Here is a 17,868-nt window from a genome sequence, read left to right as displayed (position 1 = left end):
ACTTGAAGGTCTTTTCTAGTCTAAATAATTCTCTGATTCTATAGTTCTGTGGTAAAAAAAATGGCTGTAAGCTCAAGCTTTTTAAATACAAATGAAAAATGAAGAACATGCATTATTTGTAATCAATGAGAAACAAATTACCAGTGTTGGTAGCAGATTCCTAATTTTTAGATAACTTCAAATTATGCCTGGATGGAAGACATACTTTAATGGAACACAAGCTATTTGGCTTCATGTACTCAATCACTCTTTATTTGCTGCTCTTAATAGGAGTATTAAATCTTTCCATTCACAGAGGTTCCAGAATGATATACTATCTACAGACCTTATTCCCATTTCTTTTTCTATATAATACTAAATGTAATTTTATTGTTTGGACTTTTTTTGTTTGTTTCATTTGGTTTTGTTTTGTTGTTTTGGTTTTTTCTTAACAGTAACTGTGGGAGGAAATACTGAGAAACTACAATATAATAAATAAACAAATAGACCATATTAAATACATTTTCAAACATAGCTCTACTTCCCCTCAAGAGGCTTGAATCTAATATTGACTCCAATCCCAGCATTTTAAGTCCTCAAAGTCCTTCAGCAAAATTCATGCTAATAGATCCAATACTGAGTTTTGCATTCTGCCTCTATTGCAGTGAAATGCTCAAGAATGTCATATTAAAACAGCAAATATAAAAGTAATTTCCATTATTATTCCAGGAAAACAAATTGCAAACAATTTCATTGGAACCAATGAAACTAACACAAACGCCATCATAGAGATTTGTTTTCTCCATTTTCTCCTCACTTCCTCCCAACAGTAACTCAGCACCTTCCATACTCCTTGTCACCACAAGCCACCAGCTGTCCCCTTGTATCATTGTCCAACTTCCCCTGCATTATCTCCATTTTGCCTCTTCCATTGGGCTTGAATGGCCCATCATCCCATGCCCATGATATCCCTAAGTCTTTGTTGTGTTCCTCTTTCTCCCTGGCTGGGTCAGGGGCTGTGTGTGGGTCACAGTAGCCCATGTGCTGACCCATGAGCCAGCCAGTGCCTGTGAGGAATTTCTTCTGACCAGGTTGGGCTCCCTCTGCAACCTTCCTGTGCTCTGTCTCAGCATGGGATATTGTTTAGATCTCTCTCATCTGCCTGGCCACAGACTTTCCTGGAATTTGCAGGAAATGATTTGTCATTGATACCTTGCCTTTCTGTCAGATGGGCTTGTAGTTGTCATGTGATAGATGGATGGACAGAGAGCAAGATCATGTAAGCTGCATTCCCCTGGGAAACCAGACTGAAAACTCATAAGTGTCTCGCAGAACACACTCGATTAACTTTTCTGGCCCACAAATGTGTTTAAACCACAATATTTTGATCAGAGACATGCAAGTTAGTGAGAAGCAGAACAAAGTGAACTGCAGATGAGGATGACACACCAAATGTTTGAATTTCCAGGAAATTTTTTTTTTTTTTTCCACAGACAAGTACTTTCTTGATATTTTCTTTGAGTAATTGATTACCATTAGAATTTTCTAGAAGTATTCAAATGGATTTTAGAGCTTAATTTTTCTACCATTTATAAACTGGAAATTATTAACAAGTACTCCTTCAAAAATCTGAAAAGTCTAAGCTAAATGTAGTGTTACATTAAATCTATTTTTTTCTTTACATGCATATTTCCTGCATATCCATGTCTGTGTTATTGTCATCAGCAAGTCCTAAGGTAACACCATAGAACAATTAATAAGACCAAGTGTAAAATATGCAGTGCTGCTAGCTTCTACTTTAAAAAATCGAGGCAACAGGAATCTCTGATTCCTTTTATAAACTCATTTAAATGAACTCTAAATTAATTGCTACAATTGCACACAATTAATAAGTGCTTCTATATTATTCAGTGTATTAAGAATGCAAACAATGACAAAAAAGTCAAAGATAGAAATATCTGAGGTTGCATGAGGAACACTTTTCATAGTGGACATCTTTCTGGTAGGCAATTGTTTGCAGATTTCCATGTAAAATGATTGCTAAAGTAAACATAATGAATGTCACTCTGAAGTCCAGTTCTAAAGCACTCTTAATTAAGCCCCCTATTCCCTGAGGCTTTTGGAGGAAGGTATTATAAAGTCGATCCTAGAAAATCCATATTTAAACATAATTTGGATTTGAACAGATAAGAAATAATTATCACAGTGTATAAATATACCAGCTTCCCAGTTTCCACACAGGATAATGGGCATACAAAACTACATGGAGCCAATCAATTTATTTTTGGTACTTCATATTCACTTCCACATTTTTACATGGTTGTATTTTTAAAGAACTATTGATGTGGAAATTGAAATTTATTCTCCCTTTTTATTTGACTTTTTTTCACTGGCAATATTTTTAAACTAGAATTGGTTTCTCTCTGCTCATTAACCACTTCTTTTCTCTGCCAGACTCAATGTCAGGTAGGAGGACAAAAGTATTGCATACTAGTGATGATAGGTAGTATGTCTGAAGAAGCTGGCATATCAGATGATGTTTTCCTGAGAAAATTACATCCTCTGAGGACAAATCTGTTTTTTTTTTTAATTGGAGAGATGTCTTCTGTCTTGCACACCTGAGGAGTTTTGGCTATGTCAGTGCTTATCTGATCCTCTTTACTTAAAACATTCAAGGAAAAAAGTTAATTTGATTGCAGCTGCTTCTGGTGGCTGAGTTTGGGGCTAAAACAAAGCATAAAGAGCAGATATAGCTGAAATTTGAGATATTCTACTCCCAAGTGAATAGAAACTCATTAGTCCTCTCTCATTTCCACACAGACGCAAAACACAGATGTTGGAAAAATCACCTGGCAAGAATATTCTACAAAGTTAGACTGAATTTAAAGGGTGTAAATGGACGTGCTTATGGCTCCTCTGAGAAGAATAATGAGAGTTTAAAGGATCTTGAAACAATTGTAGAAGAATTAGTGAAAACAGAATAATATCTGGGATACAGCAGACCTGTGACGATAACAGCTCCAACAGGAGCTTAAAGCCATTCCTTATGAGTGAAGCAGAGGAAACTCTTGGGCCTAGAAGTTCTTGGTTCACATCCTAGCAGTATCTTCAAGTGACTGGGATGGTTTTCGCTGTTTTTCAACCTGTTTGGGAAGAAACATTTCCAACAGTGAGGCACATCTGGAGAGCTGGGTCTGGTTCTGGGCTCCCCAGCACGATGCATGGACATACTGGAGATAGGACAAAGAGGGCCATGAAGACAATGAAGGGCCTGGAGCATCTGACACACAAGGAGAAGCTAAGAGAGCTCAGTGTGGACAAGAAAAGGCTCAAGGGGATCTTAACACTGTGCATAAATACCTCATGGGAGGCATTAAGAATGATGGTTTTTTCAGTGGTGCCCAGGGACAGGACAGACAATGAACACAAACTGAAATATGGGAAATTCTATTTAAGTGCAAGAAAAAAGGGTTTTTTTACTGTGAGGATGGTAAGACTCTGAAAAGGTTTGTTTAGATGGATTGTGGAGTCTCTGTCCTTGGAGGTACCCAAAACCTGACTGCACATGGCCCTGTGCAAACCTGTTCTAAGTGACCTTGCTTGAGCAGGGGGGGTTGGACATGACCCTCCAATTCCTCCTCTGGAGGCCTCTGTATGGACTGGCAACAATGAACGTTGTTTTGCCTCCTGGCACATTTTTAATATTCCATAATAAATAATGTGAAATATAGTTTTAGAAATATCCTGTTTGTTTATAACATAATTTCTGTCTAATTTTTTTACCACAGGTTTTTATGTGGAACTTTCAAGTCAACACCAATTACTCATGTTTCAGGAAGGGAAGATGCATTAGGCCTAATGCAACACTTTTAATGTAAAAAGTGCCAATGAGTAGGAGCTGACAGCTCACCCTTGGGAAAATATGGAAATTTGGCTTAGAGCTGCAGTTTAAACTTGGAGTTTGCTAGTTAAATTCCCAGTAGGTCAGTTATGCAGTGTATGAATTCAGCTAACCAGAGACAAGATATCCTAAAAATGACACCTTATTACAGAATGGGAAACATGGGATGAGATATTAGCTTTCCTTCCTCTTCCCCTTCTTAGCTTATCTACCCCATTTTTAACTCCTGTATCTACAAGGAAAGAAAAAAAAGAAACAACCATTAGACATATGCTTTCCATTATCATGGCTGTGACATTACAAACACATGCACAGGCTGGATCATCTCATTAAATTCTGATGGCAGGCTGTGCTCAGATGCCTCCTGCTTCTTCACAATGCTTCACAATGCTCAGGTGCCTCCTGCTTCTTCACAAATGACCTTTTCCAGCCACTCACCAGAAATGAATACAAACTGATACAAATCCAATACCAAATAATTTTAAATAATTTAAAAACAATTAGCAAGCCTGCATAGTTCAGTGTGTCCTGCTCTATGGGAGAGGCAAATAAAACCTCTTTGCATAAAAGAAGGCTACTTTTTAGTGGCAACCCTGGGAGCAGTCTCCATCATTCCTTTCCACTGCAAACTTGATACTTGTTCACAGAGAAACTCATGTCTTTCGCCTTCTGAGTTCTGCTTTCCAGATGTTAAAACTTAAAATTGTGGGATTTTTTTCTTTACTTCCATATTATGTCAGTTACATCACCACCCTCTATCTACTGCTTAAACACTTGTTTTTAAAGAATTGTGCTTATGAAAAAGAAAATGAAAGCAAGACTTTAATGAATAATGAAATGAACTAAATTGAAAATATTTTATTTAAACTTTTGGGGAAAATTCTTCTATAAGGTGTGAAAGTAATGAAAAATGAATAATGTATGGAAAAATATCATTAAATGCATTGAATGAGATATTTGAGGAATATTATTCAATAATCCTTCGGGAAACTAAATGTCCTACATGTCCTGCTTCTAACTTGACATACACTGATTTTCCACATACCAATCAAATTTTTAGATAGCATTGGAGATTGTTATTGCAGAATATCTCAAAGAACGAAAAGATAGGTTGGAAACAGCTATTACAGGGGGTGATTTTAGAAGAAAAAAAAAAAAGGTTCATTCTCCTTGAAGGAGATTATTTCTTTTCTTTGCATATTTCAGACTGACAGAGCATTATTCACTCCTACCTAGAGTGGTCACTCCTACCTCTGTTCCCAGGATACTTGTGAAATTACCTCAGTCTCAAAACCTGGAAAATACTGATTCTTTTTATTTCAGTACATGGGCTATTGTCAGACTGAGGACATATTTTCTGGAATGAGAAAGAGCAGGAATACTTCTTTAAGTGCACTTGCAGGTTCTGTATATTGAAGTATTATCTCCTTACATCTCAGCTTTTTACCTGTAAAACATGCTCAACAGCCCTTTCTTTCTGCAGTCCTTTTCTCTTGTCTATTCAAACTGCAACAATTCAAGGTCAAGGATCATCTCTTTTTGATATATTTGTGTATCACCTAGTGCAACGGAACACTAACAACCAGGAGCTCCACAAGCAGAGCGGGCAAACAGGGAATGACATGCCAGCTTGGGCAGCAGTTTTTGTGGAGGAGCATGCAGGAAGGGTGCTGAAACCCTCGTGGTTTGACCAGGGAGTGATGGCATCCACCTAGCAGAAGCCATGGCTTGTCTAAGACCCACACCCACCACGATTGACACAGCTGCTCAGACAGAGCTCTGGGCTGAACTTGCTGCCTCTCAAGGTCAGCTGCTGGGTGTGCCCTGCCCTTAGGCACTCTTATGGCACTTAGGGACATGGTTTAGTGCTGGACTGGGCAATGCTGGGTTAACAGTTGGACTTGATGATCTTAAGGCCTTTTCCAAACTAAAAGTTTCAATGATGCTATGAAACCACTTGATTCCCCAATATTCTCTTTGCTTTCTCGTGCTTCTTTCCGGATTCATCAACCTGACTTAGAGTCTGCACCTTTCTGGCATCAGAGTGCTCTCCAGGGCATCAGCACATAGGATCTACAATTAAAGCAAAAGAAACCAAAGAGGTGAGTAGTAAGAATTTAATTTGTGCCTTAGGATAGGATATAGATATATATATAGGATATCTATTTCTATAAATATATATACCTCACTATTTCTGATGTCTGTTTCTATATCTTCTTCTCTGTCACTCTTTTTTTTTTTTAACTTTTTTTTTGCTTTTAACAAGACAGATATTTTCTTGATGTACCCTTGGAGACCCTGAAGGAGGCAAAGAAGCTTGTGGTCACTGCTGTCAGCTACAATCCAATCTTCATTTCAAACCTACTTTTGAGGAAAGAGTCCCACTTTTTGGAGAAAACCCAAAATCTTCAAGGGTAATATTGTATACCATCAAGTAATAAAAATAGTGCCAAACTTCTTAATGGCTTGAGTTTTTTAAAATTGATGCTGAAGCTATTATGACACTGTTTTGCTGTTGCAGTGTGGTATGATGTGTGCTGCTCCACAGGCAGGTCGCTGCAGCTAATTTTCTCTAATGTTTTTATTTGGCACTGACAGCATCCTTCATTACTTTCTTTATTGGTACATTTAAATACCCTTGTAGCACCATTAAGTTTGAAACGGCTTTATTCTTTGTTCAGCAATATTTGTGCTTAGCATATTTTCTCAGCCCACCCCACAAGATTCCTTACAACAGATGTTATGGTGCTGTTGAAGGAACGTGAACCAAATTGTAGGTAATGGTCCAAGCTTATTTGTTTTGTGTAAGCTGTGGTTTCTATAGCTACTGTACATCTGCTTCATGCCATTTGCTGATCACTTTCTGTAGTTGTCTCAGTCTAGATATTTAAAGCACACTGTACTGATTCTGCTCAGCACAGCAATCTGACAATGGCTCAATGTGTGAACCAAGCTACAAATTTGGAAACATTTGAAAACAGCTGTTAAGTCTACACATTCATTCTCTGTCTACTACTGGCACAATGGCCACCTAACCAAAAATTGAAAGAGACAATGGTCCAGTGTCAGCAAAAGACTTGAAAGCACAATTGACATTGGGCACAATTAGGCATGGCTTTAAACTGGTGGATAAATTGGGCTTCAGAATGGAAACACAGAGGCAGGCAGAGACAGAAAATCCCTCTGTATTCTGCACTTTCACCAAAAATAGAAAACATTCCTGGGTGACAGATATCACTCTGTTAAGGCTGATGAAATTACCTGAGAGCTGCACCAAAGATAAGTGTAACCTACTGTTTTTCTACTGAAGTCTTTCCTTCTGACATAGAAGCAGAATAGTAGCATCTTGGCCTTTTGAAGCTTTGCCTTCATTGAAGTTTTTCCTCTTCTGTCCTGAAAACTCTGTTTCTCTTATTGAAAATAATGCCATTTGGTTAAAACCCTGTGGTTAACAAAATTATGTAAAATTTATAAAAAATTCTCCCTTAAACAGTAAGGGAGAATTTTTTGTAAATTTTACATCATTTGTGTATGTTTTTGTTTCCTGACACCCTCTATCAGATATACCAGCTGTTTTTTGTGGATTTATTTGTTAGTGTGAGTTTGCTTTTCTCAGTGTACAAGAGATGCAAAGAACTGCATTGGTCCATTCTGCCTCCATAGCCTACTTTCCAAAAGGAGTTGGGCTTATGTGAGCTGTTTTTCAGCTCTTGCTTTACAATTGCTCATTTGTCAGCTAATTTCAGCTACCTTTGACTGAAAGGGTAGACATCTCAAAGGTGTAACAGGTCTGTAAACTAATTCTCCCTGGCTCCATTTCCCCCTGTGAAACACCCAGATTAGTTCCTTCAGTGATGAAAAGGCTGCAGTGCTCAGCTGCATCGTTAGATAGCAGAGAGTCCACCTGGGAGACAGCCTCTGGAAACAGCACCTCTGAAGTGCTGCAACACATGCATACACCACTTCATAGACCCAGATAGAACTAACTGCTGCTTCAGCTTTCCTGGTAAAAACTTAGGACTTGTATCATTTTTCGGCGTTTTTTTCACTGAATTTTAAGGTATTTTTGGTCTTGATGGCAAAACAATGACACTCAAATCAGTTACAGTGTTAAAAAATTTCTCTATATTTAATTAATAAGCTCACTGATTTAAAATATAAGAAGATATCCAGCACACTAATTGCCTTCAGCAGCACTCTTGTAATAATGGGCTGAGTTTTATTAGTTCATAATACTGGACATTCTGTCATAATCTGACTTTATGGACTTTCTACAAAAAAATTGATGAGAACAAATGTTCCATTTCTCTTTTTTCAAATTTTCTTGAATATTAGATATTACCTATGTTTTCTTTCAGATTCTGTATTTTAGAAAAGGATGGAATGAATGCATATTGTATATGAGAAGTTGTGGCTCTAAGGTAAGTGTAAATTATATGTATTGGAAAAAGAAAAATCAGCTTCTTTACTCTGGGAAGAGTGTGAAAATTGGCAAGAAGAAAAACATACTGAGATCTTACTTCCAGGGCAGAAGGGATTTTCTGGGTCAAAGTAGGAACATTTTAATAATTAAATGGAAGAGTTTAAGCTAAGTATGACCCAAGCAAGAAAAGCTGAGCCTCTTTGAGACTGGGCTAGAAGCATTCAGGTTTGTTTTACTCACACAGTGCATCACTGTGGGTCACATTTAGCTCCATACACACTGCTGCAGCAAAGTACATACCTAGTTTTCCCAAGTTTGCTAAAAAAAAAAAAAAAGTTTAATTTTCCATTTAGAAGAAGTTTCCATGGCTCTGTTCCAGCAGTTCATGACATTGACATGGCAATAAAATGGTTTTTGTGCTTCTGGCAGGAACTTCTTGCCCTCCAGGAAGCAGGGAGCTGGTGGCTGCAAAGGGAAGATAAAGCCATGCTGTGGCAGAGGTGGCTGGGAGGTGGCTCTGCAGGGCACAGCAGGGCAGCACCAGCTGGGAAGGAGATCAGTGACAGACTCCTCCTCCTCCTCCTCCTCCTGGCTGGGGTGTTGGGCATGGAGAACTTGGGCACTGGGTCAGGAATGGTTCTGCTGCTGCTGCCAAGCAGTTTGCTCCCCTCAGGAGCATGGGCAGCCTGAAGGAGTCATTGGCCAAGCATGGGCAGTAATGGGGCTCCTCTCCAAACACAGCCCAACCCAATTACTGTCCTGTTTTCTGTTCCAGGAGAAGGAGTGCTAAATGAGACTAATGCACACTTGTCAACCAGCACGTGGTTCGATATGGCAGATCAGAGAAAGGGGTGGGTACTGCCAATAAAGAGTATTTGCTACATGAGGCAGCAGCATTGACCTGGACATGTGGATCAGATTTAATATTCAGTCTTTCATTTTTATCCTACTTTAGCATCATTACTTCTAATCATAATACATTACCAGTTAGCCCAATATGACAAGGTGTTAAGTTAGGGAAAAAAGAATATTAGTGAGTTGGCATTTTTTTTATTTCCTTGGATGCACAGAAAATCAGGGACCTCATAGCTATTACAAGAATAAAATGCATCCTGATGCTATAGCAGCACGATCTGATTTTATGGTGCTCTCTAAACCAGAAAACAAGTGGAGTGTTTTTATATAAGCAAATATGATTCAAGAATTTGAAGGCAAAGTTTTTTTCTTTCTTGCACATAACTAAAGGATTTAAAGTAATTGCTGAGAGGTGTCTGCTTACTGAATTCCTAACCTCACTGAACGATTCAACCAGTCTGATTTTTTTTTTTACTTCTAGTTTTTACAATATTTTATAGAGTATATAATTAGTTTTATAGACAAATGATACAGACTGTATCTGTTATATGATGTACCAAAAAAAAAAAAGGTATATTACATTTATATAAAATTTTTTTACCAGCGCTGAGCTAACCCTTATACTTTCCCTGCAGGCAGAGAGGCAATGATCCAAAGCATGAACAGACTTAAATGCATTAACTTCAAGCAAAGGGTTATGACATGGTTTAACTATGTCCTGGAGACTAGTTTGACTGGCAAGCATGTCAGAGTTTGCAGGGTTGGTGCCTTAATCTTCTAGGCCTTTCAGTGATATCTGACACTGTGTTCACTCTGTCAGGCCTAATAAATGGCCCAGTGAGTGATTATCTTTAAATACTATAGCCATTGAAAGTGAATTATTGATGGACATTACCTCACATCTTTGAAAGTAGCTTTTACTTCTATCACATTGAAATATAAACAAAATAACAGATGGATACCACCTTTTTTGGTCAAACAAAAAAAGGTAATTGAATATTAAATATATTTAAATGTGAATGCTAATCTGCATTAGAACACTATCTTTTGTCGGTTTTTATTCTTGTATTTGATTTTGCAATTAAATCAATGCAATTTTTTTTCTAAAAAAAGTGAAAGAAAGACCACACACTTTTTGCTTTTGTGAGTCATTTGATGAATTAAACCTAAGAAGATGTTGCATAGCTTAATGTTAAAATATTGTCTTTCAGGTGCAAAGTGGGAAATTTCTTTAAGATGGTGATTTTTCTTCCTCTTGTGTGTTTAAAAGAGTGTAACCTGGGACTTAAGTGGCCACAAACACAGAGGAACACTGGAGAAGAGAAAGAAATCTCTTTCTTACTGGCCATGAGAAAGAAGAAAATGGTTTGAGGCAGTCAGAATTTCTACCTTTATCTAATTTAGGAATACAGAGAAGGAGCCTTATCCTAGAGGCAAAGTAAATCATTGCCTCCTTGCTTGACTGCAGGAGGAAAGTGAAGAGCTTCCAAGTTATTTTTGAAAACAGCTTGCCTACTGAGCACCAAACCTGCCTGATAAGACAACAGGGAACGAGAGCACCTCTGCTTTTTGGAGCTCACATGCCTGACTCAGAAAGACACCTGTGGAGAGAAAAATGCAGCTTCACACCACACACCTTCCTTCCTTCCTAGCACGTAGCTGCAGGCACAGTAGTCAGCCCCAGCCTGGGTCAACTCCCACCTCTCTGCAGTAGGCAGAGGCTGGAGCATGGCTGAGGCATTGAGCTCTGAGTGGAAATGCTCAACACCCAGCAGGATGGGGTTTGCTCACCATTACTGGGAAAGCCTAGGGAGGACCCAGCTCTCTATCAGCCATGGCACCAGGCCAGCTCATGTCTGTGCTTCCAGGGCCCTAGGGACTTTGTATCCCTTCCCAAGCCTCTCTGAACCTCTTGAGCAGTTCATGCTCTCTATTGTACACTGGAACCAGAGACAGTATGTCCCATTCTGCTGCTCTGGGACAGTGCACTTCACGATTTTGTACCAGAAGTACTGCTCCTTAGCACAGTGTAGATAATGGAGAATTATGCTTCTGTATTTTAAATTCCTACTCAGGAGGACTTGTCCTACAAGGAACAGCAGGAGTACCATTAGATAGGGAAATTTCCCCTTCCTCCCCTGCCAGGAGCAGAGCAAACCTGTGCTGCTTTTATCCATTGAAGAACTCAAGGCTTGCCTTTCTGGCTTCCATGCCTCCCTGAGACCATTGATCATTTTTAGAGTATGTCACGCATACGTCATTTGCGAAACCCTGAAACAAACTCTGGCATTCAGATTGGGAAGCTGCTGTAACTGGGGTTTCTGCACCCAAATCCTGCCCTCCTCAGTCACTCTGAGGGACCTCTGCTTCAAAATGGGCTGAAGATGGAGAAGCATGTGAGGAATGCTGAGCTGTCAAATCACTTAGCTCCTCAGTTCATTCCTGGATGCCTGCAGAACACTACATATAAACTAGGATTTTGGGGTTTGCATTTTTCTTTTAATTTTGAGCTAATTTCTGAATGAAAGTTAGTTCTCTCAAAAAGAAAACCCATGAACAGACAATTAATTCCTCCGTCTAATTCAGGCCAGAGCATTTGTGTGTAAATCACACCAAGCTTGGCTCCATTAATGCATGATAATCTTGCCACTTCATCCCAGCAAGCACTGGGCATCTGCTGATGTGGGCACCAAAGGACAATCAGACAGGACAGAAGCATGGAAAATTTAATTCCAGAGATTTATCTATATCTACAGATATTTATATATATCTAATATAGATATTTATATCTATTTATCTATAGATAAATAGGTACAAATATATAGAATAGATACAATAGATATAAATACAATATCTAGATAGATAGAAATTTAACTATATCTATAGATAAAGAGGTACAGAGAATTCTCTGTGTGTATATATTCATAGCCATAGGCATATGCAGTTTGTTTTTATGAGGGGGCTGTACGTCAAGCACTATTTTCCATTTACATGATGAAGAGATGCATGTTTGCAGTAAGGCTGTATTAAAAAAGCTACATGATGAAGAGATGCATGTTTACAGTAAGGCTGTATTTCAAAATCTGGGTACTGCAGTGCTGTTCCAAAACGGGGCTGAGAAAGGGGAGGCAGCAGCTGCTTCCTCCTCAGCTCTTCTCTTGCTACTGCATTATATACAGAGAGAAATTACTGGTCACTCCATCTCTCTGCTTCCCTGATTAATAAACAGATGGTCAGGACTTGAACCTACTGCTTATGCTTGGACTGGTGATCACAGGACTTGGTGTTGCCATATTTCAGGTGTTTTCCATTGAGAAGCAGCTGTTAGGATTCAGTGCTAGTGGGGCACCCAGGGAAGACTTGTTGAAATGGTTGGGCAGAGCTGCATGGTCACTCTGTTCCAGCAGCAGTCAGACCAAACATTCAGGACCCCACCCACCCTGTACCTTGGTCTGGCCTGAGAACAAGCACTGCTCTCTTGGACAAAAATCTTTAGCAGTGGACATATAGCCACAGAGAGAAATAGTTCAGATGCTCAGATCTGTCCTCTGAAGGTGTCCAACCCTGTTGATACAGGTACAGAATAGCCAGATGATAACAATGACAATACAAGTGGTTGAAGAAATATTTGATCTCACCTCCCTTCTCTGTCTGCATAGAGAGGCAGGAAAAATAATTTCAAAATGATTGATAGAAACAGAATAGAAATTGCCCTTTCATTTTTTGACCGACAATGGGAAATTTCTATGCAGCTGTGCTGAATTTTCAGAAAATCTACCTAAGGTTATTTATTATTAAAATAATTAATCAGGCAACTAACTAAACAGCTCTTTACCACTGCTTCCTGTGATACATTTCTTCTAATATTATAGTCAATTATTTTCTAGAGAGCATAATTGAGGTTTTCTGCCTTTGGTCACCTCTTTCCCTCCACTTACTTGCTGTAAGAGATTAGTAATGTACATCACCAACAATGTCCGCTCTAATCTCTCTGCTCTGTTTCTTTAGATGTCAGAAGCAACACCTCATCCCTCTCCACAATCATAAGTCAAGTAAAAATCACTACCTTCCTACCTTCTGGAGACAGATCTGGTTTCTATTATCCCACATTTCTTCAATTTTTTTGCATATCAGCACAAACCCCAGTTCTCCTATTCCTACCTTTGAAACACAAGTAAAATGCTGAAATGTTTATCAGGACCACAGTTATGATTTTAGGCATTTCTCAATACCTGCAGAAAGAGGCATTAGATTCAGTTTTTCCTTAACATGGCAGCCAGGTCCCTGTCTCTCAATGTAACAATTTCTTGACAGAGATTTCTCAGTTACGGCTGGAGAGTGCTCAAAGGAGAGAAAAAGTAAGCAAATGACCAGAATCAAAGTTGGAAATGGTTGCTTCCCTTTGATAACACCTTACCCATCAGCAGATCTGGGCAAAGCAGCTGTTCCTGGCCCTTGCTGCCCTCCTGCAGGTGCTCTGGCAAGGTCCCCCAGGAGCTTGCCTTGCTGGGCTGATGGCTCACACCCTGGCCATCTGCAGCAGCACTGCAGGAACCTGCTGGGAAGCACTGCCCTGCTTGGCATGGCCTCTTAGCTGTGCCTGGCCTCAGTGCAACGCCTCTCAGCACTGTGGAGTGGGCTGCTTGTTCAAACATCACTCTTTGGCTAAAAAACTAGACAGGGTGGTATTTGCTACCCTTTGTCCATCCCTGAGCATGGGTATATGTGGCTGCAGCTCTCTTCACAGAAAGCATCAGGTACAACTCTCTCCCAGGATTTTTCCTGGGAAAGGCAGTAAGAAGTTCAGAGAAGAAGAGAAAGCAATTCTTATCTTCACTTGCTGCTCCTGTTGTTTGGCACATGTGGAAGGTGTTATGGAGATTGTTTACCAAGATTGTTTACCAAGAGTGATTTGTTAATTGGATTCTGCTGATGGTTGTTTGGATTCATTGGCCAGTTGGGTCAAAGCTGTGTCCTGACTGTCTCAGACAGTCACAGGTTTTTCTTTCATATGTAATTTAGTATAATATTTGTGTAATATAACATAGCTTAGTCAAGCAATTGTGCAGCCTACTGAATCATGGAGTCAGAGCATATTATTCCCCATCTGGGGGATCACTGTTTCTACTGTAGGTATAGAAGATTCAGCCTGAGTGCAGCAAAGTACTTGGAGTTGAGGAAATTGTTCTAAGGCTACTGAATCAGAGTAGCTATATCTATCTCAGTTCAAACAATGAAATTCGGAGCATCACGCTCCTGGTGTCCAAGGATATTGTCTTCCGGTCACTTCTCAGCTGTTGCTTATAATTTATGAGAGTATATGCTCTTTTGATTAATAATTCAGGAATTATGTTTATTACAGAGCATTAGGCTCCCAGAGGAGTTCAGAAGCTCTCTCTCAAATTCCCAGAGCAACCCAAAGAACTGTCTCAGGTCTACTCTCCTTTAACATCCACCCTAAAACTTAACACATTAATGATTTAAAGATTATAGAAATTTATTGCATATGCAATATTATCTTCAAATTTAGAGGGATCAAGTTTTTTAATCCATATTATTGAATTCCCAGCAGTGATATTCCTATTTTTCTTTTACTATGTAATTTTCAGACTTGTATTAGTTATACTATAACTTTTGCCCAACGGCTGCTTTACCTTTGCTTTGATATTTTATTTAGTTAGTCTTTGAATCGGTACTCTGTTTATAAAACCAAAGGAACAAGGTAACTAGATTGTCCTCAGACTAAGTGAGAAGAGAGTGAACAATTTCCAGGTAGCAATAAATTTCTCATTATGAATCTGAGTTTGTGATTCTTCTCACACCAGTATCAAACAAAACTAGCTTTTCTACTCTTACAGGTTATTTTGAGGAATATAGTACTTTATCTTATGTAAAATGGATGTGTTTCAAAATACAATCAAAATAACCAGTGGAAGGCAACTTATCACCTAACGGAAAAATAGCGCAGTAAGCAAGGCCCAGGGCTGCCCTAAGGTGCTCTCAAATTCCTCTACTGCCATGACACGTTTTATTGAAAATCACTGAATTCAGAGACTCTGGAGAAGAGATGTAAGGTCTCCAAAGTCCATTTCTTCAGTTAGAAACACAGGCAGGATAGAAACATGTTTGTATGCATCTCTGCTAGGTTTATTTAGTCTGAGATGGAGCAGAAGCACTACCCTAAAAGAAGGCTTTCCTCTACCATGTCCTGCTCAGTCACCACAGCAAATCTTTCCTTGAAAATTTCTGTCACTAGGGGGGAAATAGCAATGTCATCAGGAAGGGAGGTTTATTATTTACTTTGAACACTACTGCATCAGCCTAATTGTAAATAGTGATAGTAAAACTTACGTGACTTTTCAGGAAAGATGAAATCCTTTTTTTTTTTTCATTTTTTTTCTGAGAAAACACAATAAATGTGTTTTATGCTGCAGCAGCAGACTCACCTCACTCCTGTGATGAGTATAGAAGAGTTAGAGGACATAAATGGAAATACACATGCTAAAGGGTTAATTGGCTCTGTCTGTCCCAAAAGAGTGAGACTAATACCGTACAGGAAATCTCCTGCCGTTCCACCAGCAACAGTCCGTCTTCACTGCGTCACTGGCAGCAGGGCTCCCCTGGACTGGGATCAAGGATTCCCACTGTTGTGCTGTCTGGACCAGCCCTGTGCTGGGTTCTACAAACTTGTGGAGGAAATGAAAAGTGGGGTTTTGGGTATAAAAAGATATAGAAGTACAAAGTGGATGGGGAGCTGTGGGCCTCCAGCCAACATTACAGGGAGAGCAGAGTTAAATCTTCCTAAATCTTTGTTGAGTTTTCTCAACAAAACTAACTTAAATTTTTCCAACTTAAATTCTTTTCTAACTTCAATTCCCTGCAGCACCAAGTACCATAGTTAATATTCATGCATATGAGAAATACCCTCTTTGCTGTTTTTTAAGCTGCAGCAGTTCACTGTGCAGTGTACCAGCCAATGCTGCTGCCTTATTAGAAATGTGTAGGGGCACAGTGACAGGTCACACTAAATAAAGCTCTGTGGGCTTCTGTACTTGGGAGTACTATATGCTCTCACTGTCCATCACCATCTGCATCAGGAAACACATAAACTCACTATTTTTGTCCACATTCACGCTGGTCATAAATTTTTATAGCCTAGTTTACTGAACTTTCCCATACAAATGCTGCAAGCAGAATAATGAAGCACACCAGCTCATGTTTCAAATGCAACTCACTTCAGCTAGCAATTTATCATGGGATCTTTTGCAGACCTCTTTTTGCAGGCCTCTTTTTGGTCTGCTCACAAGGCACACACCCTTGCTAAAGACTCCCATGTGTTCTGGCTCAGAGGGATGCGATTTGGTGGGCAATGCCCTGAAACGAGTGAATGTGCTCATTAAAAATGATTTCTGGTAAGAAATGGAGACAAGTGGCACTTAGAACATCTCCTTGTTGTGACCCTTCTTCTCCCTAAGGAAGTAGGATGTGCAAACATGGCTCAGAGTAATGATAACTTATTAGAAAGAATGAGCACAGGCTGGAGTCAGGGAAAGGATTTTTTGGATTTTGCCCTATTCAATGTATATTTCTACATACTTGACTTGCCTAAGTGAAATTGCCTGATGAGACTCAAAAATTTGCATTTCTGAGTATGCAAAAGGAATAGCCTTCAGCTAATCAAATCAATAAAATGCAGCATCTCTGTGGGTGGATTAAAATGCAATTAAAATGGGATTTCTCTTTCAAAACTGTTCATTTTAAATACATGTCTTCAGATGGTAAAATTCAGCATAAAGTTGGACAGGTTATAAAATTCTTTCCTCAGGAGGCTGGATTATGACATGGAACTAAATGTAAATAATTCAATTTTCTATTAGGCTATTTTTTTACTTTTACACCATGTTACTAGATTTGATTAACTTTTCCTAACAAAATTAAATAAAGTGAATATCCTGTCACATGTCACAGACCATACCATACCAAGTGAGGAAAATCATGCATTGTATATGTTTAACTGTTAAGTACAGAGTTTACTGGCAAATAAATGAAGTTCATGTTTTCCTTACCACTAAGGTATATCAGATATTCTAAATGCTTGTTAGAATATGTCAAGTAGGCTCTACACTTGAAACATGAGGCTTTGTCTGTCTGGTAGTTGCAGAACTCATTTTGAAACTCAGAGATGTCTGTATATGATGAAGTTGAAAAACATTTTAAACACAGCATTTATTCCTGTTTTAAATGGGAATTAGTTTCTATGTATGTTATTGCTTTGAAATATTTTAGTTTGTAAAAACCACCAAGGAAGTTGCTAACAAAAAGCCCTAAAGCATGATAATTACTGCTGAATTTCTCTGCTTGCCCCTTTCTTCACAGTGTGTTTCTTCCAGCAAAACACGGCAACAAAATGGAAAAGTTGAACCTTCCCCTCTGGAAGCCTTTTAAAAAGGAGGCTATAAATGTTTTATATTGCATCTCAGGGTATTATGCTGCTTCCCCAGGAGGCCAAGTGTTCAATAGGCAACCATCAAAGTGCTTTAGGTTAGTTACCTGCTTCCTCATTTACCTGCATTATCATGACATCCCTTACACCCACCACCAGTAATGAGTGGCAAGGAGAGCAATGTCTTTGGCTGTATGAACACCTCTCTTGGAGACAATTATACCTGCAAATGAAGCGATCTTTCTGACACTGGTATTTTTTCTACAT

General features: G+C 39.0%; 1 long non-coding RNA gene across 1 annotated transcript in view; it reads left to right on the top strand.

The window, feature by feature from the left end:
• The window catches only part of LOC143693691 (uncharacterized), a 29,254-nt gene extending 22,935 nt beyond the window's left edge, over positions 1 to 6,319 (top strand). The window contains exons 2-3 of the long non-coding RNA XR_013181627.1: positions 5,901 to 5,982; positions 6,151 to 6,319. This is a non-coding gene — a long non-coding RNA (uncharacterized LOC143693691). The remainder of the gene's footprint in view (positions 1 to 5,900; positions 5,983 to 6,150) is intronic.
• The last annotated feature ends 11,549 nt before the right edge of the window (positions 6,320 to 17,868 follow it).

Source organism: Agelaius phoeniceus, chromosome 3 (genome assembly GCF_051311805.1).
Source record: "Agelaius phoeniceus isolate bAgePho1 chromosome 3, bAgePho1.hap1, whole genome shotgun sequence".
In the NCBI taxonomy this organism is placed as follows: domain Eukaryota; kingdom Metazoa; phylum Chordata; class Aves; order Passeriformes; family Icteridae; genus Agelaius; species Agelaius phoeniceus.
This window is presented reverse-complemented; position numbering and strand designations above follow the sequence as displayed.